We start from the raw sequence: 24,078 nt of genomic DNA on the forward strand, positions 1-24,078 counted from the left end.
GCAAAATGACCATAGTACCATACAAAATATAAATAAAGACAAAATGACTCAAACTAAAGTATAGATAAATACAGTCAAATAAATACATACATGTTCTAAAATGAAAAACGAAAAAGAATTGTCTCATAAAAACAAAATAAATAACATATATAAAATATAACAATATATATAACATCCAAAAAAAAGGAAGAGACATAAATATAACAAAATATTAAATAAATTGACACTGTCAACAAAGTGTTATAATTTCAAATAAATAACCGATATAAACTAGAACAATGAGGAAAAGTAGGTCGCACACCGCTCGTCACACCAGCAAGTTGCCCCAAAGGACTGTGGGAAATGTAGTGGCGACGGCGGGTACGCCTATGCCACAAAAAGTAAATAGAACAGTATGTGTATGCGTTAAATATCCAAACACAGTAAAGCCTAACTTTTTCAAAACATTGCAATGACACGTGTTTTGTCAGTTGGAATTGGCTAGCATCTATTTTTCTAGAAATGCCCACAAATAGTTTAAATTGCTTGCGCATTCCAAGTCTTCCTCTTTCCTTGCTTTATTCCTAGTGTCATCAGCTGCTCTTCGTCCTTTTGCAAGCCATGACTGAACATAAGGGATGGGGTTGAATCTCTTCAATGGTGGGCCAACAAGATTTAAAAACATTAAAGAACATGTTGTTTCAGTCAGCAAAGATGTGCAAATAAGATTCATTTGAGAAAAGCCCCGCTCACATTCTGCAGTACTGATTGCAATAGTGTGTAAGGCCATCAAAAGCTCCTTGAACTGCCTTTTAATTTCTTTCCCTCCAGATTCCTTAAACACTCTGTAAGCACGTATAGTCTCTCGACTGGCAATGTTGAATCGTTTACACAGTGACTCAATGTCACTTTCACCATAAAGAACAGGTAGCTCATCAGGCCAGTACTGTTTGTATAAAACTTTCACTTCGCTAATCAGTGTATCATACTCAGCCTTTTTGTCAGTAGAATTAGTACCTCCTGTAGACAACAAACGATGTCTTAGATTTTCTGCAAGACTACGAAAAAACTGTCCCTGTTCAATGATTTTATCAATGGTCTTTCCTTTGTGCAGCATCACACCTTGGAATATATTTTCTTCTATGCCCTTTTTACACTGTGAGAAGTGGTTCCCTTGCCTGTCTACCATTGCCTCAAACACTGAAATTTGCCAACAAATAGCTCGATGAGCATCAATGATTGTAGACTCACGTTTCTGTAACTCGAGTGATAACTCTGATAACTCCTGAAGAGCATCATACATGAGCCCAAGATTAGCAACAAACTGGATAGATGATAACCGCCTTCCTAGGCCTGTGTACATATTTCGTGTTGAATGGTCACGGGACCCATCATCAGCTGCTCTAGTAAAGTGCTTGTAGAGGGCAGGGTAAGCATTCCAAATAGCCTCCACTGTTCTGAAGCTTGATGCAACCCAACGAGTATCTAACACTCGACCTATTCTGCAAAGCTGAATGTCTAGAGCTTCTGCACATTCTTTCAGCTCCAAACGGTTTTTAACAGATGTGGCAAATAGAGAATAAAGCTTATCGAGTAAGTTTTTTAAATGAGTTGTAGCGCCAATATCTTTCATGACATCATGAACGGCAAGTTCCAGGCGATGTGCTGAGCAGTGCCCGGCTACAATATTGGGAGAGATTTTTTCTTGCAACCTCTTCACAACACCACTGTGGCGGCCAAACATCACAGAAGCTCCATCACAGGCAACAGAAACCAGGCATTTGGAGAGAAAGTCCTCACTTATGTTAACTGGATCTTTTTTTAGTGCAGATAGTAAACTGTTTACTATGCCGTCAGCTGACAAATCACTCAGCTCAATGAGGTCAACAAAAATATTAGCTGGGGAGTCCATGTCAGGTAGCTGCATTCACATGTACACAATTAAAGAACTTTTCCTATTTAATGCAGTGGCTTCATCTAGTAAAAGACTTACTTTGGGGGAAAGTTCAATAATATTGGCAAATATCTTCCTCTTCATATCTGAGGCTATGTGGCGCTGTATGTTTGAGCAAGCAACATTGGAGTGCAAAATTAGCCCCATATCTAGTCCATTCAACTGGTGACAGTCTATCTCGGTTTCAAAACCATACGCTGGCCTGTTCCGCTTTGCTTCCTTATAAGCTACTCGGAATATTCTGGCTGTTGCTGACATTTGTAAAGATTGCGTTTTTGCAGTTACTTTCAATAAAGGATCTTTTTTTGCATTTTGTAAGATTTTTAAAGTTGTAATATGAGCCTTGCTTTGTGCATGTTCTCCAATATTTTTCCTCAATGATTTCTGCTGCTGTTCTATATTGGTGCCATATGCCTTCACAGTAGACTCCGTGCTTTCTTTGGACAATTTCATTCCCCTGGATTTCTCAGCACCAAGATCACGGACTTGGCGACACACAGAACAGCCAAGGTTAGGGCCTTTAACAATTAACCACGGATGCTTGCGTTGGAAATGTATTTTTTGGTCATGTTTCCAACCTTTAGGAAGAATGCCTTTCCTAAAAACTCTGTCTGAATGTGGTTTCAGTGATATGGTAAACTGTTTGCTAGTGCTTGGTGTTTCCTCTGTCTCTGTATCAATTTCCACAGCATGATGCTGCTCATCTCTAAGAAGACTATCTTGTGTCGTTTCTTCTGTAGGGGTGATAACGCTGCTGCTAGTAGTGGGGTCACTCTCATCTAGTGCCTTCTCTCGCACTTCTTCATCTTCCTTGTTCCCTTCATCCACAGGAAGTACATGGTCTTTTCTAGCAAGTTTGCTTGCTGGCTCCTCATCATCTTTGGGCTTAAATTTTGTGAAGTAGCTTGAAATCTTCTTCTGTCCAGTGTGTGACATTCTAGGGATGCAAAGTGAAAGAAAACACGCTAGACGTGCAAAGTGCGATGTTAATTCGTCTAAGTAACATGCACAATTAATATTTATTTGCAGTTTGCCCAAAGACATTTCTGCATCTGCACATATATTACCATCCATGACTGACTACAAGTACAATCCAAATGGATCCTCCTCCTACTTTGCCCACCCAAATTCAGGCCTTTTCCAAATCATACCCCGGCCTGCTTGCCCTGCAGCGCTCACTCGAAAGAGACACAAAGTCTATACAGTTTGCCTCAATTTTAAGCTTTGGCTTCTGGAATAGCAAAAGCAGGGTAAGGTGGCAGTGTGCACAGTTAGTTACACACTGTGATTCACAAAAATTAATTAATTAATTGACACTCAGGGCCGGACTGGGAACCCAAAGCAGCCCTGGCAAGTTTTGTTACACCAGCCCCCATACGGTGCATAGCACACAAACACAGCAAGCGTAATGACTGCCACAGGTGTTTGCATGGGGGAATTCTCCCCTCAAAAACATTTTGCAAAAAGAAAAACCAAAATGGTGCACAACACATTTTCCATTACATATTTATCTGTATCAACTTTCAAAGCATAGTAAATCATAAATGACGACCTGACATAAGCACCCAGGCCAGAAAGCATGGAAATCTCACACTCATAAGTACTCAGCCAAGGAAACAAGGAAATGTCACACAACGGCACCCAGGCCAGAAATCATGGAAATGTCACACAAAGGCACCCAGGCCAGAAAGCATAGAAATGTTACACAAAGGCACCGAGCCAGGACAGAAAGCATGGAACCGTCACACAAAGGCAACTTGGCCAGAAAGCATAGAAACGTCACACAAAGGCACCCGGGCCAGCCGGCCAGAAACCATGAAAATGTCAAAGAAAGGTACCCAAGCCAGTGGGGCTAGAACAATTTTCAGAGTGTTGGTGCTGCCCTCAATGTTACATCACTGAATGAAGTCATAAGATTGAGAAAAATGCAAACATCACGCACACTAAGGACAAACATAGCAAATGAGCCTTGCCCATTCCGGTGGAGGTGGTGAGAGTGTGGTATGTTGCAGTGGAGCATTTAGAAGCCCACTGCTTGTTGAGTGGTGTTGGTGAACTCAACTGTATGAACCAAATCTTTCCACAATCCTAAACTCACCAACCCCAATTGCCTCAACTTCCTGCTCTATCCAGTGCTGTGGTAGAATGCCTGCATATCGGCTGATGCTTTGGACAGTTGAGTAGCTTTGATGGGAAGAGGAGGTTTCTGAGGTGGGAGTATCAGGCAAGTGACACTTCTCGGGCTCCCTCTGTGCAAGCCTTCAGGGAGAATCCCTCTTCATTACTACCTCCCTGACCCTGGACTCTGCAACGCACTCCCTTACAGGCTTGTTTATCCCGGTAAAAACATTAGTAAAATCACCTTCAAACTTAAAACATTGAATATAGTGGTAAATATAATTAGCACGCACTTCAAAGTATGTTCCACAGTAGCCCTTATGACCCCGACTGCTAATTAAATAAACAAAATCAGAAAGGCCATGACAGGGCCGGCTTCAGCGCTGATGTGAAAGTCTTTTTTGGCGTCGCACCAAAAACCTCTCTCTCCGTAAATAACCTTTACTACCACCTTCCAACAGTGCCCCTCATCCCTCTATGGCCCCCCCTATTGACATCCTCCTCAGATTCCCTCACTGCCACACGCCACAAGTGCCCCTCATCTCCCCATAGCCCCTTCCCCTCATGACCTCCTCCTCGGATTCCCTCACTGCCACCCTCCACCAGTGTCCCTCGTCTCTCTGTAGCCCATCCCCCTCATGACCTCCTCCTCAGACTCCCTCACTGCCACCCTCCAGCAGTGCCCCTCATCGCTCCCTCCTCCACCCCATGACCTCTTCCTCGGATTCCCAAATTGCCACCCTCCAACAGTGTCCCTCATCGCTCCATAGCCCCTCCCCCTATTGACCTCTTCCTCAGATTCCCTTACTGCCACCCTCTACCAGTGTCCCTCATCTCTCTGTAGCCCATCCCCCTCATGACCTCCTCCTCAGACTCCCTCACTGCCACCCTCCAGCAGTGCCCCTCATCGCTCCCTCCTCCACCTCATGACCTCTTCCTCGGATTCCCAAACTGCCACCCTCCAACAGTGTCCCTCATCGCTCCATAGCCCCTCCCCCTATTGACCTCTTCCTCAGATTCCCTCACTGCCACCCTCCAACAGTGCCCCTCATCTTCATGTAGCCCCTCTCTCATATGCATTTCATTTGTTGTATAGCGCTACTCATATCAGTGTAGTGTGTGTCAGTACTTTACACCACTCACACATTATACAGGAGACAATGAATCATACAAGTATGTAAATCAGTCTACAGGGAATGTCACATAAGCCAATGAGGATTACAAGGTGTATGAATCACGTGTCATCCATACCTGTGGGACGGAAATTTTGAGTGGGTTTGGGCTGGTGAAACAAAACCTTAGGATTTAAAGATTATTCAATGGGGGTCAGCTTTACTGATAAAAATGTATATCTGCCCAAACATACTCATTTTGAAAACATTAGAATAATGAAAGACTGGGGAAGTTCTAACTATATCACAAAAAAAGAAAGCGAAGTTCTAACTATACCATTCATGTTTAAACTTTGTATGCAGCTCTTTGGTGACAGTTCATTGGTCACTGTCCTATGTTAGGATTGTACCTTCTGAACTGCATGTAACACAAGGATCTCTGTTACAAAGGCAGTAACCCACTGAGCTTCCACATAAAATACAGTTTATCTGCATTTAAAAACTACTAACAGACAAATGATTGCTCTCCAGCAGGATCATTTATCACCAGCGCTATCTGGGCATTTTGTATTGTCTTATTGTTGTCCTGCATCGGCCACGATATTGCTAAAAACTGTCTAAATGAAACACACACGAAGTATGTGTCCTGCTGGGCCTGCGCAGCTTTTAAAAAGAAAAACAACTAGTAACACATTGTTAGAAAAACACACTCCCACACCGGAAGGGTGGTGGTGTTCTCCCAGACACACTGTGGTAGCTAGGCTCGAGCGGGAAGGAAGGCACTGTGTTAAGCATACGTCACACCCTCACAATAACCATGCGTTCATCCGTTCCAAAAACGACACTACACCTTAAAAATTATACTGAAAATATATCTCTTTATCTTCTTTTCTCTTAGTTGCTGATTAAATAAATAATAATACAATCACAGTACACAAGGCTTTTCCTGTGGAAGGGTACGTCAAATAAATAATACTTCAACGATTCAATAAATAAGGTAGATCATAAATAATCAAGGCATAAATATAAGTGCATTACATAACAGGCAATTAAATATTATGAGGCAATAAATACTGCGAGACAATAAATATTGTGCGACAATAAATACTGTGAAACAATAAATACTGTGAGGCAATAAATAGGATGAATACAATAAATACAGTGCTCTCAATAAATAATAAAAGCCAACAGTGACACTTGAAAATCAGTTCACATTTCTGAGGTACTATGGGATGATTTGACCCAATCCCAGCTTGTAGAGATTTGGATGGCCTGAGGGGTATACTCCCTGGCTTGGACAAGGCTGAGGCCTAAACTGAGGTAGATCAAGGGGGAATCTAGAGATCTGGCTCTCCCACACTACACAACCTCTCTGTATTAGTCTCAGCTCACCCCTGGCACAATCAAGCTGGTTCCAGCACCTCTCTAGCCCCTAGGATGGTCTCTTAGGGCTCCACAGGGCCTTAGGCGCCCTCTATTCCACTTACTGCCCTTTTTATGAAGCTCCGACGCCGCTGGAGTCGTGTCGACGCCGTGAGGTGGTTCCGGTTCGATGTCGGCGGCCTCGGCGCAATGACAGTTCTTGACGACGCCGGTAGGCGGTTCCGGTTCGATGTCGGCGGCCTCGGCTCGATGTCGACCTCCGGTTCGATGACGTCGGGCAGTCTTGGCTCGATGTCGACTTCGGGCGGCTCCGGTTCGATGACGTCGGCCGGCCTTGGCTCGATGTCGACTTCCGGCGGCTCCGGAGTGCGATCTCCACTCCCGACCTCCGGTGCTCCTTTCCTCAGGTTCCGGCGACTCCAGAGTGCGACCTCCACTCCCGACCTCCGGCACGATTCCCTTCAGGTTCCGGCGACTCCGGAGTGCGATCTCCACTCCCGACCTCCGGCACGCTTCACCTCGGTCTCCGGCGACTCCGGGGGGCGGACTTCACTCCCCCGTCGACGCCGCACACTCGACCTCGGGTGACTTCCTCCTCGACCTCTGGTACTCTCCACGACCTCCGTCGGCGCCCTCTCTCGACCTCTGGCGGCTCCGGGTACGACGTCTGCTTTCCAGTCAGCGCCGCTTCTCCACCTCGGGCTCCAGGTCTCCAGGCTTCTCGACGTCGGACTTCAAGAAGTTACCAGTAATCAGGTCAGGAACTTGCTGTTCTTTACTTTTAAGGCCTGTTCCTGCTGTCCAGGTCCTTAAGATGGTTTTTCTTGCTTTCTCCCACACAGGGCTCCAGGCTGGGCTCAGTCAGTAGGGACTAGTATCAAGGGTGGGTTTATGGACCCCACTCCAGGCACAAGTTTCCACCCCTGCTGCCTCACTCCTTCCTCCTTCAGGTTTCTGCTGCTCTCCCTTCACCAGTCAGGTGCCAACTGCCAACTCCAACTGCCAACTCTGAGTTAGCTTCCCAACATTCTAAACCGCCTCCAACTGTCACAGGGTTCCAGAATGTTGCAGAAGGTTCTAGTAGGTTCCAGTGGGTTCTGATGATGTCACAGGTGGCCACCATTTTGTGTCTCAGGCCCTCAGACAGAAGTTCCAGGGGTAGGGAAAATGGCTCCCTGACCCTGCATCAACACTAAAAAGTCTGGTGGTTCCCAAAAAGGAAAAATCATAACAGGGTTTGAGGCAAAAGTGGGACAAAATAAATAATGATGATGAGGGACCACCCAAAGGGCTGACAGGTCTAACACGCGTCCCCCCCAGCTGAAAGTGGGGAGAGCTACCCAACCCCTTGGGAGTTCTCCTCACTAAGGCGGAAATACCTTGAGAGACCGTCTGCATTGGCGTGGTCCACTCCAGGCCGATGTTCCACCTGAAAGTCCATTCCCTGTAGGGAGATAGACCACCTCAACAACTTGGGATTCTCCCCTTTCATCTGCATCAGCCAACAAAGGGGTTTGTGGTCGGTCTGAACTAGGAAGTGCGAGCCAAACAGGTATGGCCGCAACTTCTTCAGAGCCCATACCACTGCAAAGGCTTCACGCTCTATTGCACTCCACTTCTGTTCCCTGGGAAGTAGTCTCCGGGATAGGAAGACCACGGGTTGATCCAGACCCTCTTCATTGAGTTGCGATAACACTGCCCCAATGCCATGTTCTGATGCATCCGTCTGGACAATGAACTCCTTGGAAAAGTCTGGGGCCCTTAAGACCGGGGCCTCGCACATGGCTTTCTTCAGTCTCACAAAGGCCTGCTGACAAGCCTCCGTCCAGACTACCCGTCGAGGTTGTTTCTTGGACGTGAGCTCCGTGAGGGGGGCTACAATGGTACCGTACCCCTTCACGAAGCGGCGGTAATATCCCGTGAGGCCCAGAAAAGCTCGGACCTCAGTCTGTGTCTTGGGGGGTTCCCAGGCCATGATGGCCTCGATCTTCGCCTGGAGGGGTTGCACCGCTCCCCTACCCACCAAGTGTCCAAGGTACACTACCGACCCCTGCCCGATCTGGCATTTACTGGCCTTGATCGTTAATCCAGCTTGTCCCAGGGCCTGGAGAACAGCTTGCAGGTGACGCAAGTGATCCTCCCAGCTGTTACTGAAGACGGCTCTGTCATCCAGATAAGCAGCAGAGAAACTCTCCATTCCATGAGGATCTGGTTTACCAGGCGCTGAAACGTGGCAGGTGCGTTCTTGAGCCCAAAGGGCATCACACAGAACTGGTAGTGGCCATTGGGCGTGGAGAAGGCTGACCTTTCCCTTGCTCCATCAGTCACAGAGATCTGCCAGTAGCCAGAAGTAAGGTCAAAGGTACTTAGATATTGGGCAGCTCCCAGCCGGTCAATCAATTCATCCGCCCTAGGGAACGGATGAGCATCAGTTTTGGTTACTGAATTCAGTCCCCGGTAGTCCACACCGAACCTCAGTTCCGGTTGGGCACCCGGTGGTGCAGCTTTTGGTACTAGTACCACCGGACTGGACCAGGGGCTGCTAGAAGGTTCGATCACTCCTAGCTCCAGCATCTTAGTGAATTCACTGTGAATGCTGGCCTTCACCTTGTCTGACATCCGGTAGATCTTGGACTTCACAGGTGGGCTGTCTCCTGTGTCCACGTCATGGACGCACAGGTGAGTCCTACCCGGGACAAGGGAGAACAACGAAGAGTACTGCCCCAGGACCTGGCGGCAGTCCTCCTGCTGTTCAGGAGTTAGAGATGGGGAGAGAATCACTCCCTCCACCGACCCATCCTTCTCTTGAGACGCAAACAAATCGGGGAGAGGCTCGCTTTCCACGTCCTCTGCTCCGTCAGTCACCATCATCAAAATGACTTCGGGCCTCTCGTGGTGGCGTTTGAGGCGGTTGGCATGCAGCACCCGTAGGGGCTGACGAGGGGTCTTAAGATCCACCAAGTAGGTAGCCTTACCCTTCTTCTCCAATACCTCAAAGGGTCCTGACCAGCGATCCTGGAGGGCGCTAAGCTCCCCTGGTTCGATCACCCACACCTTCTGGCCAGGCTCCAACTCCACCGGGTGAGCATTGTGGTCATACCACGCCTTCATTACTGCTTGGCTGGCTTCCAAGTTGTCAGAAGCTTGCTTCCACAACTTAGCCATTTGGCTCCGGAGGGCCAGCATGTAGCTCACCACATCCTGGGGAAGCTTTCTGGGAGTTCTTTCCCATCCGTCTCTCACCAGGTTGAGAGGTCCACGCACAGGGTGCCCATACAGAAGCTCGAAGGGGCTGAAGCCCACTCCCTTCTGTGGCACTTCCCTGTAGGAAAACAATAGACAGGGTAGGAGGACGTCCCATTTCCTCCGCAGGCTTTCAGGCAGACTTCTGATCATGCCTTTCAAGGTTTTGTTAAACCTCTCCACCAGACCATTGGTCTGGGGGTGGTAAGGAGTTGTGAACCGGTAGGTCACTCCACACTCCTTCCACATGGCCCGCATGTACGCTGACATGAAGTTGGTCCCCCTGTCGGACACAACTTCCTTGGGAAAACCCACTCGGGTAAAGATTCCCATCAGGGCCCTAGCCACAACAGGTGCTGTTATGGTCCTCAGAGGTATTGCCTCTGGGTACCGTGTGGCATGATCCACCAGAACCAGGATAAACCTGTGACCAGCTGACGTAGGCGGATCTAACGGACCCACAATGTCGATGCCCACCCTTTCAAAGGGGGTGCTAACGACAGGAAGTGGTTCCAGCGGAGCTTTCAGCTTCACCCCTGTTTTCCCACTGGCTTGGCAAGACACACATGTCCGGCAGTAGGTATCGGACGACACTTTCATTTGAGGCCAATAAAAGTGTGGGACAAGACGGGCGAAGGTCTTGTCTTGCCCCAGGTGTCCTGCCAATGGGATCTCGTGAGCCAACTCCAGAAGGAAGGCTCGATAACGTTGAGGGACTACCAAGGCTCGTGACGATCCATGTAGGGGTGCCTTGGGTTCACTGTAGAGGAGGCCATCCTCCCAGTAAACACTGTAGTTCCCTTCAACGTTCCCTGCTGCCTGGACTTTGGCCTGACGCCTCAGTCCCTCAAGGGTAGGGCACTCCCTCTGGCCCTGGCAGAATTCCTCCCTGGTCGGGCCTCCCTCCACGTGCCACTCGGCCGGGATGGGTAGGTCCTCCAGTTTGGTGACATCCCCTACCGCAGACTCCTGGTCCACCACCTCCGGTGGCCTATCCGTCCTACGGGGTGTGGACGCCGAGGCAGGCTCCTCCTGTCCTCGGTTCTTCCCTTGATCGGCAGCTGGCTGGGACTTTGTTCCAGGCTCCAGCCTGAACGAACTCCCTCTCCGGGTAGTCGCGGACCCTGTGCTCACACAGGCCCAGTCAGGTGTACCCAGCATCTCAGTATGAGTCCGGTATTCCACCTCCTTCCAAGCATTGTGCTCCATGTCATTCCCCAGCAGACAATCAACTGGCACGGCAGGGCTTACGGCAACTCGAAGTGAACCTGCAACCCCCTCCCATTCAAAGGGAACCTCGGCCACTGGATAGTGGCCTGTTCTGCCGTCAGCCATCGCGGCTGGGTGGAGTACATCGGGAATTACCTGCTCTGGAGACACCAGTTGGCTACGTACCATAGTCATACTGGCTCCTGTATCTCTCAGAGCCTCCCCTCTTTGGCCGTTGATGGTGACCCACTGCCCATACTTTACGGTATTTGCGGGCACCTGGATCTTAGGAACCATCTCCCGTTCTCCCAGGGACACTAAAGTGACACCCGCCCACTCCCTTCCCTTAGTTAAGGGCATCTCCTCCCCGAGCACTGCACTAGCTACTCCGGGGGTCTTTCCTCCAATGGGAGGGGGTGGTCGTTTCGGGCACTTCGCATCTCCCTTATAGTGTCCAACGCCACCGCACTCGAAGCAATGGACAACCCTTGGCTGCTGACTCTGGCCAGGATTAGGGTTTCTGGGTGGGTTAGCCCTAGGGGTGAATCCTGTTCCCTTTCCTTGGAAATTATTTTGGGGGCCTTTGGAGAACTCCTTTTTCTTTTCCCCTCCCTCTTTCTTCTGGGGGGCGCCCTGTCCGGCCTTTTGAGTTTCCCCTCCAGTCCCCCTTGTGGACACCCGGGTACTAGCCCAAATGTCCGCCTCCTCAGCAAGCTTCCGGGGATTGGTCAGCTTGCTATCCACCAGGTGTTGACGCAGTTCAGGGAAACATTTTTCGAGCAGGTGTTCTTTCAGTACTAAATCAAACAACCCCTCGTAGTCCCTCACCTCACTGCCCTGAATCCAACCCTCTAATGCCTTCTTTGCATAGTCCAGGAAGTCCACCCAATTCTGTGTGCCCAGTTTGTGGCTACCCCGGAACTTCTGTCTGTATTTCTCGGGTGTTAGTCCAAACTTTCGTATGAGCGCCACTTTCATGGTGGGGTAGTGGGTCTGCTCATCCTGCTCTAGGGCCAATAATGCATCCCTACCAGCTGGAGGCATGTACTTGTACAATCCCCCTCCCCAGTACTTCTCTGGAACCCCATGGGCCCTTAACGAGACCTCATAGGCCGCTAGCCACTTGGCGAGATCGTCACCCGCCCCATAGCTAGCTACTATGTCCTTCGGCAAGTAGGGTTTGGGTTCCCTAGTGAACTCTCTTTCTTCGCTGCCACCATTAGGAACAGGGTGTGCCCTGACTCTTAGGATCTGAAGATCTATCTCTTTCAGCCTTAACTCGTGAGCCATCCTCTGTCCCTCCTTCTCTTTCTCCAGCTCCGCTAACTTCCATGTGAGCTGTCTTTTCTCCCTCCGGTCAGTTAGCTCTGCTTCCGACAAGCCCCCGCTAGAGACAGTGCTGCCCTTCCTGGATATGGTTCTGGGCCCCGCTAACAGGTTCCCCACCTCAGGTTGGTACAACCCAGCCCCCTCGCTGTCAGGCTCTCCATCCCTGTCTTCCTGCTCAGCCTTGCTTTCTCGTCGTGCCTCCCCCCAAGCCCTCAAGCTGGTCTGGAGTTCAGCCTTCTTGGCACCTGGGGGACAGTACACCCCCTCTCTCTGACAAAACTCTCTGAGTTGGGCCACAGTATAACTTTCCAGGTCTTCTAGCACAAACTCCATTTTGCCCACTCAGAACAGAAGACAGGTTTTTACAGAAGCTATGCAGGGGGGTACCTTATATAATACCTCCTCCCACCACCAGAGTAAATTTGGAAAAACAAAAACTCACAATTAGGAAGGCCGCTTTGAGAAAACTCCCGGTGTAGGCCTATGGACTACCCACAGTTATTGTCGAGTATACGTAGGCACAGCTCAATCCCACCGCTGAACACCAATCATGTTAGAAAAACACACTCCCACACCGGAAGGGTGGTGGTGTTCTCCCAGACACACTGTGGTAGCTTGGCTCGAGCGGGAAGGAAGGCACCGTGTTAAGCATACGTCACACCCTCACAATAACCATGCGTTCATCCGTTCCAAAAACGACACTACACCTTAAAAATTATACTGAAAATATATCTCTTTATCTTCTTTTCTCTTAGTTGCTGATTAAATAAATAATAATACAATCACAGTACACAAGGCTTTTCCTGTGGAAGGGTACGTCAAATAAATAATACTTCAACGATTCAATAAATAAGGTAGATCATAAATAATCAAGGCATAAATATAAGTGCATTACATAACAGGCAATTAAATATTATGAGGCAATAAATACTGCGAGACAATAAATATTGTGCGACAATAAATACTGTGAAACAATAAATACTGTGAGGCAATAAATAGGATGAATACAATAAATACAGTGCTCTCAATAAATAATAAAAGCCAACAGTGACACTTGAAAATCAGTTCACATTTCTGAGGTACTATGGGATGATTTGACCCAATCCCAGCTTGTAGAGATTTGGATGGCCTGAGGGGTATACTCCCTGGCTTGGACAAGGCTGAGGCCTAAACTGAGGTAGATCAAGGGGGAATCTAGAGATCTGGCTCTCCCACACTACACAACCCCTCTGTATTAGTCTCAGCTCACCCCTGGCACAATCAAGCTGGTTCCAGCACCTCTCTAGCCCCTAGGATGGTCTCTTAGGGCTCCACAGGGCCTTAGGCGCCCTCTATTCCACTTACTGCCCTTTTTATGAAGCTCCGACGCCGCTGGAGTCCTGTCGACGCCGTGAGGCGGTTCCGGTTCGATGTCGGCGGCCTCGGCGCAATGACAGTTCTTGACGACGCCGGTAGACGGTTCCGGTTCGATGTCGGCGGCCTCGGCTCGATGTCGACCTCCGGTTCGATGACGTCGGGCAGTCTTGGCTCGATGTCGACTTCGGGCGGCTCCGGTTCGATGACGTCGGCCGGCCTTGGCTCGATGTCGACTTCCGGCGGCTCCGGAGTGCGATCTCCACTCCCGACCTCCGGTGCTCCTTTCCTCAGGTTCCGGCGACTCCGGAGTGCGACCTCCACTCCCGACCTCCGGCACGATTCCCTTCAGGTTCCGGCGACTCCGGAGTGCGATCTCCACTCCCGACCTCCGGCACGCTTCACCTCGGTCTCCGGCGACTCCGGGGGGCGGACTTCACTCCCCCGTCGACGCCGCACACTCGACCTCGGGTGACTTCCTCCTCGACCTCTGGTACTCTCCACGACCTCCGTCGGCGCCCTCTCTCGACCTCTGGCGGCTCCGGGTACGACGTCTGCTTTCCAGTCAGCGCCGCTTCTCCACCTCGGGCTCCAGGTCTCCAGGCTTCTCGACGTCGGACTTCAAGAAGTTACCAGTAACCAGGTCAGGAACTTGCTGTTCTTTACTTTTAAGGCCTGTTCCTGCTGTCCAGGTCCTTAAGATGGTTTTTCTTGCTTTCTCCCACACAGGGCTCCAGGCTGGGCTCAGTCAGTAGGGACTAGTATCAAGGGTGGGTTTATGGACCCCACTCCAGGCACAAGTTTCCACCCCTGCTGCCTCACTCCTTCCTCCTTCAGGTTTCTGCTGCTCTCCCTTCACCAGTCAGGTGCCAACTGCCAACTCTGAGTTAGCTTCCCAACATTCTAAACCGCCTCCAACTGTCACAGGGTTCCAGAATGTTGCAGAAGGTTCTAGTAGGTTCCAGTGGGTTCTGATGATGTCACAGGTGGCCACCATTTTGTGTCTCAGGCCCTCAGACAGAAGTTCCAGGGGTAGGGAAAATGGCTCCCTGACCCTGCATCAACACTAAAAAGTCTGGTGGTTCCCAAAAAGGAAAAATCATAACAAGGTTTGAGGCAAAAGTGGGACAAAATAAATAATGATGAGGAGGGACCACCCAAAGGGCTGACAGGTCTAACACACATTCTCTTACCTACTCCATTAGTCAAACTTTGTGTCACAGCCTGATGTGATACGCAGCTGCATGGGTTAGGAAAGGTGAATAGGAATAAACAAACTTCTTTTCTCCTGCGCTACATAGAAAAAGAAATATCCACGCAGCAGAATATTGTCGCCTTTGCCATGTGGAGATGAAGGGGTGAAACAAAGCCTCGTTAACATATAAATGGTCTTTCGATTTACTTGGATCAATAAAAGGCTGCAGCCCGATTTTCCTCTTTTCCAGCATGCTAGACATGAGTGCGTATGTGAATAGCCCAGTGTTTTTTTGTGTGTGTTTTTACTTGTCCTTTGCAGTTTTATATAGCGCTAACTGGAACCGAAGGTATCGGATCGCTTTACCCGAGCACCAGTTAGTTATATTAATGTAAGCAGCCAGTAATAATGGGTGAAAGAGACAGGCTTCGTAAGAATAGAAGAGGGTTAGGTTACTAAACTGAGGCGCCGTTTTAGTGCACGAGGTCTGCCATGGAGAATAAATAAGAGGCCACTGGAGTGCATGTGGTCAGTGGCGTGGAAGGAGTGATAGTCTGCCAGTTTCAGAGGCCAGAACTCGAGGAGTCCGTTTCAGCTGCAGTGAAGTGTGAACACATATATGGCGCCAGCGCCGCCAGGCCGAGAGGCCGCAACATGATGCCGCCCGCACCTGAGTAAATGTCTCACCCCTACCCCTCGTGTGTGGGCTTGACCTTTGTGTGTTTGCTAACACTGAGTGCTTCCGTCGCACAGTCACGGACAACAATGCGCACACCTGGGCAAATTAAAAGCACTTTTTATTCCGTGTGTGTGTTTATTTTCTGGGCTCGATCCTGGTATGGGAGCTTTCCCACGAAGGGCGTGGTTTGGACGCCGATCGGGATGGCGGCGTGAGCCTGCAGCTCCGTGCCTGATCCCCGATAATTATCCTGTTTGCCGGCCAAAACGCGCCGCTGGTGGCGCGAGCCTGTTGCGCTGGGCGCCGGGACTGCAGCGGACGGTGAGAACGAGACGGCGGGGGTCCGGGCGAGGTGCTGGAGCCGGATTGCAGAGTGGGACGTGTGGCGACTGAAGAGCAAGATGGCGGCGGCCCCGAACGGCGGAGCCTAACGAGTGCCGGACAGAGGCTCGCGACTGCAGGGGAGGCTCGCCGCTGGCGGGACTGGGCAGTGCCGGTCACCCACTGTCCGCGATCCCGGGGACCCGGCGTTGGTGCGGGGAGCTTTCCGCCGCGGCGGCGGCAGAGGATTCTGCCGCCCCTCCCCCATAGCTGAACGCATCAGCCTCGTGAGGGGAATCCAGCTCCTGGAGGGAGGCGCGGTACGCCGGCGGCTGCCAGGACACGGGCGGCGTCCGTCCGAGACGCCACACACCAAGGCGAACAACGGAGACGGTGAGGAGAGTGGTGGATCCCGCGCCGGAACTTGGGGCTGAGTCGCTGCCCCCGCCGCCGGCCCCGCTGGGGCACAGCTGCCTGCGGAAGGACGTGGCTGATCGGAGTGGCTGCTGGGCTGCGGAGGGGACAGGCTCGGACGCGATACGGGAGCTGGCGGCGGAGCCGGGTGAGACGCACCCAGTGGTTGTGGGCGGACGGTGATGGCTGCCTGAAGGGACAGCAGTACTCGGATTGGGGAGCGCTGAGGGCCGGTACGCCAGACGGCTGCGGAGTAGCGCCCCCCCGGGTGCGCGGCTGGCCCAGTGGGGTGGATCGAGCTGGGTCTTCCTCGGCGCTGGAGCAGGGATGAGGTGAGCTGGCACTGCTGCTGATGCTACGAGGTGTGGCGGAGGACCCTTGCCCTGGGTGGCGTTCGGGGGCACGAGGACGGAGGCAAGGGGCTACTGGCGCCTGCAGCGGGTGGTTCTGGCGGGGGGACACCCTGCTTGCCACGAGAGGAGAGTATCCGGGCTGTCGGGCCGCCGGGCCCTGGGGGAGTGGACTGACCCCTGAGGAGGACACCGATCTCAGTAGGCGGGCTCCGGGTCCTCTCTCCCGGAGTGGACGGACGTTGGAACCGGCTTCCCCTCCAGAGGTGCCCTGAACTGGAGCTAGCACGGGGCGGGATGACCACTAAGGGTGTCGCACCGCATTTGACTCCCGGGCACGGCCAGGCGGCGATGTCGGCCGCGGCTGGCGGGGCCCACGATGAACCGGAGGGCTCGGCGCAGGAACGGCGACTGAACAAACGGCTAGATGGGATCCTGGAGGCGATCACCGCGACCAAGGAAGCCTTGCATCAGGACATAGCGCAGGTTGCCACTGGACTGGGCCTCTTGAGGGCCGATCATGCCAAACTGGCGGACAGAGTAAAGGACAATGAGTTGCTGCTCCAGGAGCTCAAACCAGCAGCGGTGACCGCGGAACGCAAACTTGCTGATATCCTGGGCCGTCTGGCGACGCTGGAGAAACGGGCGGAGGACGCCGAAGGTCGCAATCGGAGGAACAACGTGAGGGTAGTGGGCCTGCCGGAAAACGCTGATAGGGATGACGCTGTGGCCTACATGGAGAACTGGTTTAAAACGACTGTGGCCCCGGAGGGCCTCTCCCCCTTCTTTTCCTTGGAGCGAGCGCATAGGGTCCCGGCCCGCCCGCTCGCGCAGGACCGCCCTCCCAGACCAATGGTGGTCAGACTCTTGCATTACAGGGACAGAGACCTACTGATACAGAGGGCGCGCTCGGAAGGCCCCTTTCAGGTGGCCAATAGCTCAGTCACGGTGTTCCCAGACTACACGCAGGAGGTCCAGAAGAACAGGGCTTCTTTTTTGGCCGTGAAAAAAGAACTGCGGAGTGAGGGCCTACAATATTCCTTGCTGTTTCCAGCGCAGTTGAGAGTGATCTTGGGAGGAACGACTCACTTCTTTCAGGCCCCTGCTGAGGTATGGACGTGGTTGGAGTCGTATCGCGCTGGGACGGCCCGGGGGGGGGGAAGGAAGAAAGGGAGCGACAGAAACCGGTCCAAGTGCGGAAATCCCAACGCATCCGCAAACGCAACAAACTCCAGAGAGCGGAGCGGGATGAACAGATTGCGGACGACAGACGGGGAGCGCTGGCTGCAGCAGCGAGCATTACGGGCTCACAACGGGAGCGGACATCAGTGGGCTCGGACTCTGGTGAGGAGGCCGGGCAGTCTGGCGGAGAGGTATCGGAGGCTGACAGTTCCAGGGGGCCGGTGGTCACCCCACAGACGGCTGATGGATTGTTTAACGGGTGACACTGGGAGTGAGGCCACATTCACGACTCCTGGTCTGGCTGGGGGTCCCGGTGCTTAGCGGACTCGCAGGTATTGTGCTGAGACACTCCGGGGGTTGTGGTCTCGGGGCGGGGGCTTGGCCTGCCCTGGGTCGGCTCTGAATCACCCTCGCATTGCCCTTAAGGCTTTCTGTGGAGACGACCACAGAGTAGGGAAGGTTTGGAGGGTTGCAGGTTTGGATGGGGGCTGATATTGCATTATTGGGTCCTGTTCTGGGGAGTGGGAGGGGGGGAGTTTGTGGGGATGTTTTGGTTGAGGGGTTCTGCTGCGCTGCTGTAGGTGGGCCTGGGACACTGGTATGCTGGTGGGGTGCTGGCTGCAATGGGGACGTTACCTAATTTGAAATGCCTCACGTGGAATGTTCGTGGTCTCCGCACTATGTCTAGACGATATAAGGTACACGCCCACCTGGTGAGGCGCGGCATACAAATTGCACTCCTGCAAGAAACTCACTTAACTAAACAGGAACTCACTGCGCTGCAGAGAAGATGGCGTGGCCAGGTGTTTGGAACTACGTGTTCAGCGTTTGCCAGGGGGGTGTTGGTGTGGGTGAGGGCGGGAGTCCCATTCCAGGCCACGAATCAGTTGGTGGACCCGGAGGGTAGATTTGTGGCGGTGGAGGGGAGGCTCTATGGTCAGGACGTAGTCTTATGCAGTATATATGCTCCCAATACGGACCAGGCCCGCTTTTTTGCTAGCCTGACGGGCTCATTGGTGCACTTCTTAGCGGGCCCCATATTGATAGGAGGGGACTTCAACTCGATCACTGATGTGGCACTGGACCGGTCGTACCCGCCATTGGCCGACTCGCCGGTGCGCCGGTTAGCGGCGCACAGGGCGGATTGGCAGGAGAGGTGGGTACTGATAGATGTGTGGAGGGAGCAACACCCGGGAGCCCGGGACTATTCCTTTTTCTCCGCGTTGCACGCGCTGCATGTCAGGATAGATGCCATTTTGTGCAGCGGGGCCCTGGCTCCCGTGATGGCCCACACGGAGTATCTTACTAGAACTATCTCGGACCATAACCCGTTGCTGTTGTCGGTGCAGTGGCAGCGGCCGAGGTCAGCGGTTCCAACATGGCGGCTGCGACCGGATACATTGGAAGACCTGGTGTTTAGTGATGCGGTCCTACAGGGCATAGAGCACTACTTTAGGGAGAATGAGGGCTCCACTGCCACGAGGGCGATGGAATGGGATGCAATGAAGGTGGTGACCAGAGGCATTTGTATGGGCAAATTTGCGAATGTACGGGCTACAGTCCTGACTGCTCTGGGGAAGGCGGAGGGGGTGTTGCGGGATATGGAACAGCGCAGGCCCAAGCGACCAGATCTGCAGGACAGGCTGCTTGAGGCGAAGGAGGTGGTAGCGACTGAAACAGAGCGGCTGCCGTGTTTTGATTACAAGCTGTATCTAGTCAGAGTGCATGCGGAAAGGGACAAGGTAGGAACGCTACTAGCTAGACTAGCTAACCCAGAACCCCGAGGTTGCCCGGTCATGAGCATTCGAACGGAGACGGGGGAGGTGGTTTACTCGCAAGAGGCAGTACTGAAGCGTTTTAGGTCGTACTACACGGACCTCTATGAGAGTCAACTGGGGGTGGAGGTCTCCGCAATAGCGGACTATCTGGCGACTATTTGTCTCCCGCGGGTGGATGCCGAAACTGCGACGGAACTGGGCGGGACCATCACGCTGCAGGAGATCCGGGTGGCCATTAAGCAGATGGCCAGAAACAAAACGCCGGGGGTGGATGGCCTGCCGATTGAATTCTATGCGCAGTTTGTGGATGCCTTGGCACCCAGGCTCTTGCAGGTCTTCGCTGAAGCCATGACGCTGGGGCGTCTTCCCAATCGATGAGGGAGGCCTTGGTGGTGCCGCTGTTGAAGCCCGGCAGGGACGCCTCTGAGGTGACATCATATAGACCTTTGTCTATGCTGACGGTCGATTATAAAATACTGAGTCGCATATTGGCCACTAGATTACTGCCACATATGACCAAGCTGGTTCACGAGGACCAAGCCGGTTTTATCCCCACCAGGAGCACGGCCCTGAATATCCGCCGCCTGGTCCGTATCATAGACAGTGTTTGGGGCCCTGATCAGAAACCAGCAGTGCTCTCCGTGGATATCGAGAAGGCTTTCGATAGATTCGAATGGGGGTACCTCGATGCGGTGCTCGAGAAGGTCGGCCTAGGGGAGGGATTCGGACGTTGGACGAGGGTCCTTTACTCCTCTGCTACGGCCAGGGTACGGCTGGGAGCAGTCATATCCTCAGATTATCCGGTGCGCAGGGGGCCGAGACAAGGTTGCTCGCTGTCTCCCCTGTTGTTCGCCTTGGCGATGGAACCTTTTGCGGCACAAGCGCGGACGGGGGCAGGGTACGGCGGGGTTAGTTGTGGGGAGGAGACGCATTATATCTCGCTGTACGCTGATTACCTCCTGCTGTACCTGGAGGACACCGGCGACGCTCTGGAAGGGGCTATGGGGATGCTGTCGCGCTTCGGCAGGCTCTCGGGCCTCAAGGTCAATTGGACCAAAACTTGTGTTTTCCCGCTGCGGGCGGATGTGCCATATTCCCCTCCCACTCTGGATGTGGTATGGGAGGCTACGTGCTTCACTTACCTGGGGGTCCGGATATACCACGACATCGTGAACCTGTTGGACGGTAATATAGGGCGTTGTATAAGGGCCCTGAAGGGGTGCATGGCCTTCTGGGCCTCCCTCCCGATCTCGGTGCTGGGCCGGGTTGCGTTGTTGAAGATGGTGGCTCTGCCCCGACTGCTCTATTATTTCCGCACCCTGCCAATATGGATCCCGCAGAGAACTTTCAAAGAACTGAAGACACTGGTAATTGGCTTCCTATGGGGGACCGGACGGCGGAGGGTGGCCTTGACTGCTCTGATGCGGCCTAAATTCGAGGGGGGACTGGCGGTCCCTGATTTTGAATTATACTACCTGGCGACACAGCTACAAGTGCTGACACAGAACGTTGCTAAAGTGTTCAGAGGCCCGGAACAGGGACGGGGGACCGGCATCCAGAGGCATGTTCTATCCTACATAGTCATGCAACAGAAACTAGACCCGAGAGACTTATCCATTGAAGAGAGAACTCTTCGGTTATGCTGGCAAAGGAGCATGAAGGGAGCGAAATCGGCGCGACCTTATGCACCGGAGATCCCGTTGGGGATGCTGACGGCGTTGCCGCATGGAGGCGACTGGTCCCCGTTGGCGGAGTGGGAAGAGCTGGGGTTGCAGATGGTGGGGGACCTCTACGTCGACGGGGCGCTGGCCCCCTTCGAGGTTTTGCAGGGGCAGTTTGGCCTCCCGGATGGGAGTTACCTCCTGCATGCGGCGGTGAGTGCGGCAATACAAAAACATTGGAGGGAAGGGTTGGCGGAACCTACCGTAACCCTGACCTGCCAGTACGTGGTGATGGCGGCGGGAACAATTAAGGCGGTGACCTGCCTCCATGCTAGACTGTTGCAGGAGGGGCTGGAGCCGCTCACGGCATTGAAGGAACAGTGGGAGGAAAGCATAGGCAAACCCATTCCGGACACGGTCTGGAGCCACGTCCTGCGGAGGACCTGGAAGGGTAGTGGGAATGCCCGCTTTCAGCAGGTGCATTTCTTCGTCCTCCATAGAGCATATTTGACCCCGGGAAAGATTAGACGATATTTTAAGGTGCAGGATGCCGCTTGCCCGAGATGCTTAGCACTGGGAGCCGAACTCGACCACATGATGTGGGGGTGCCCGAAGCTTGGGACGTACTGGGCTGAGGTGGGGGAGATTTTGAATGCAGTAACTGACCGGGAGGTAGAGTTTGACATGGCGTCATGTTTGCTGCTTTGGTTTCCTCACACGGCAAAGACGAAGGTGACGAGCAAATTCATTGACTTAGGGCTCATGTTGGCCCAGAGAGAAATTACATGGCACTGGAAATCCCGGGAGGGCCCGTCAGTCGGGCGATGGTTATCCGAGCTGCTGAAATGGTCTAGATGCGAGAGTGTGATTAGAAGGAGGCAGGCAACCAAGGCGGATAACGAGAAGGGGTTGGAGTGGGTAAGGGCTTGGGAGATGATCGTACAAGCTCTGCAGGATCACCGGCTGGAGCGTGCGGAGCACGAGCGTTAGGAGAGCGGAGTTCCTTGAGGCTGGGGAGACTAGAAGCAAACCCCGAGGATTGGCACACATTAGTGTTAGGAACCACTGGTAGGGCCCACATCAGCAGCAGTTGGGGGGTGGGGTGGGCGGGGGGGGGAGTTACTGGGGTGTGTTTGTAGTGTTACGACGAGTTGGATTTGGGGAGTGAATCTGGTGGGAATAAAAGCAGAGGCTATCATGAGACATAGACCGGGCTTCGCCATGAGGAGATCGTTGTGATAATTTGAATCACTGTCTTACTACGCCGCCCGGCCCCCGGGATGTGGGCTAAACGGCTGTGTGCATTGCTACAACCAGGGGTGTGATTTGAGATTGGACGCGGGTGCCGGTTGCCCCGAGGGATGTTTTGTTTCAAATGCTGCAATAAAAACATGTTTAAAAAAAAAAAAAAAAATGGGAGCTTTCCCACGCAGACACTGCCACGACGGCACGTTTGCCAGGTGGAGCATGGGGCAGGCGTGGTGGCTGAGAGCAAGGATCCCCTCCTCCAAACCTGACTGGACTCTGACACTTAGACTCACTCTCACCTGGTGCAGCCGCTGTTGCCAGACCCTGGCTAACTGGCTCACGTCGTCCGGCCGGGTTTTAATTGTTGTGAGTGTGAAGTTTTTGTGAACGGCCACGGCGAAGAAGTTGAACCAACACCAACACGAAGACTAGGTGCGCGGCAGCGCTATGCTGGGGTGTGGCACTGAATGCGTGGCGTGCGCAATCGAAGCACAATTTGAGAACATCAGCGCAGTGCGCACGCTGCCGCGTACAGCCCCCGCCCCGCGCCCCCGAGGCCCGGCGAGAAGCGAGAACCAAAAAGCCCTGCCCAACAGTGTCCCGCGGCTCCGCAATGTCCGCATCAACAATCAAGCCGCAAAATGAAGTGTGTCATACAGTCTGCACACTGTACACAGTGTCCCCGGAGTCCGTAGTCCGACGGGAAGTTAAACACTTGAGTTTTACACTGCCAAGTGTCCCGTAGCATTAGCGAAGCAAGTAAGTTACTTGTATATAAATAATTAAGTGCACCTGAGTGTGTAGACCCGGCCTTGATAATTAGGTGCCGGTGCTAAGCACCGGAAAGCACCGGCACAAATTAAGCACCGACTACAGGTGGAAAACAAGCATATCATGGTCTTTCCCGACTATGCACGGGTGGTGCAGAAACAACGATCATCATTCCTGGAGGTGAAACGCCGACTGCGGGCTAACAACATACAATACTCATTATTATTCCCGGCCCGTCTGAAAGTTATCCACGCTGGCACCACCCATTTCTTCTCCACTGCTGAGGAGGCATGTGACTGGGCAGACCACCACTGCGCACAGAGCTCAGCAGCGGAGGCCACTCGGGAGCGGACGAAAAGGGCTCTGCGCACCAGGCGGCGTAGCCAGCAGTCATCACAAACTCGGAGACGGCAGGGCAGGAGAGAGTTAGCAGAAAATCATGTCTTGGACTCTCCGGACCTGGAGGAAATCATGCAGGAGCGACGCAAGGCCTTACAGACGGTGACGGATCTAGGGACCGACTCGCAGGGGCAATCCATTCTATTGGGCAGCATATATGCCCCAAATATCGACCAAGACAAGTTTTGGGAATCCCTTACTGGGGTGTTAGCTCAATTCGCAACTATCCCATGGATCCTAGGGGGAGACTACAACTGCGCGCTCAACATTACACTGGACAGATCCCACCCACCACACTCGCCTGCACCGAAGCAGACTGAGCACTTTCAAAGTTGGGTGACACACTGGGCGCTAATAGACGCTTGGAGAGCACACCACCCTCTGACACGTCTTTACTCAT

The 24,078-nt window shown here is 52.6% G+C and overlaps 1 pseudogene; it reads right to left on the minus strand.

Annotated features, from left to right (window-relative positions):
* Positions 1-487: 487 nt before the first annotated feature.
* LOC146862316 (E3 SUMO-protein ligase KIAA1586-like) lies at positions 488-2,869 on the minus strand (annotated as a pseudogene).
* Positions 2,870-24,078: the final 21,209 nt, after the last annotated feature.

Source organism: Triturus cristatus, chromosome 2_2 (genome assembly GCF_964204655.1).
Source record: "Triturus cristatus chromosome 2_2, aTriCri1.1, whole genome shotgun sequence".
NCBI lineage: Eukaryota > Metazoa > Chordata > Amphibia > Caudata > Salamandridae > Triturus > Triturus cristatus.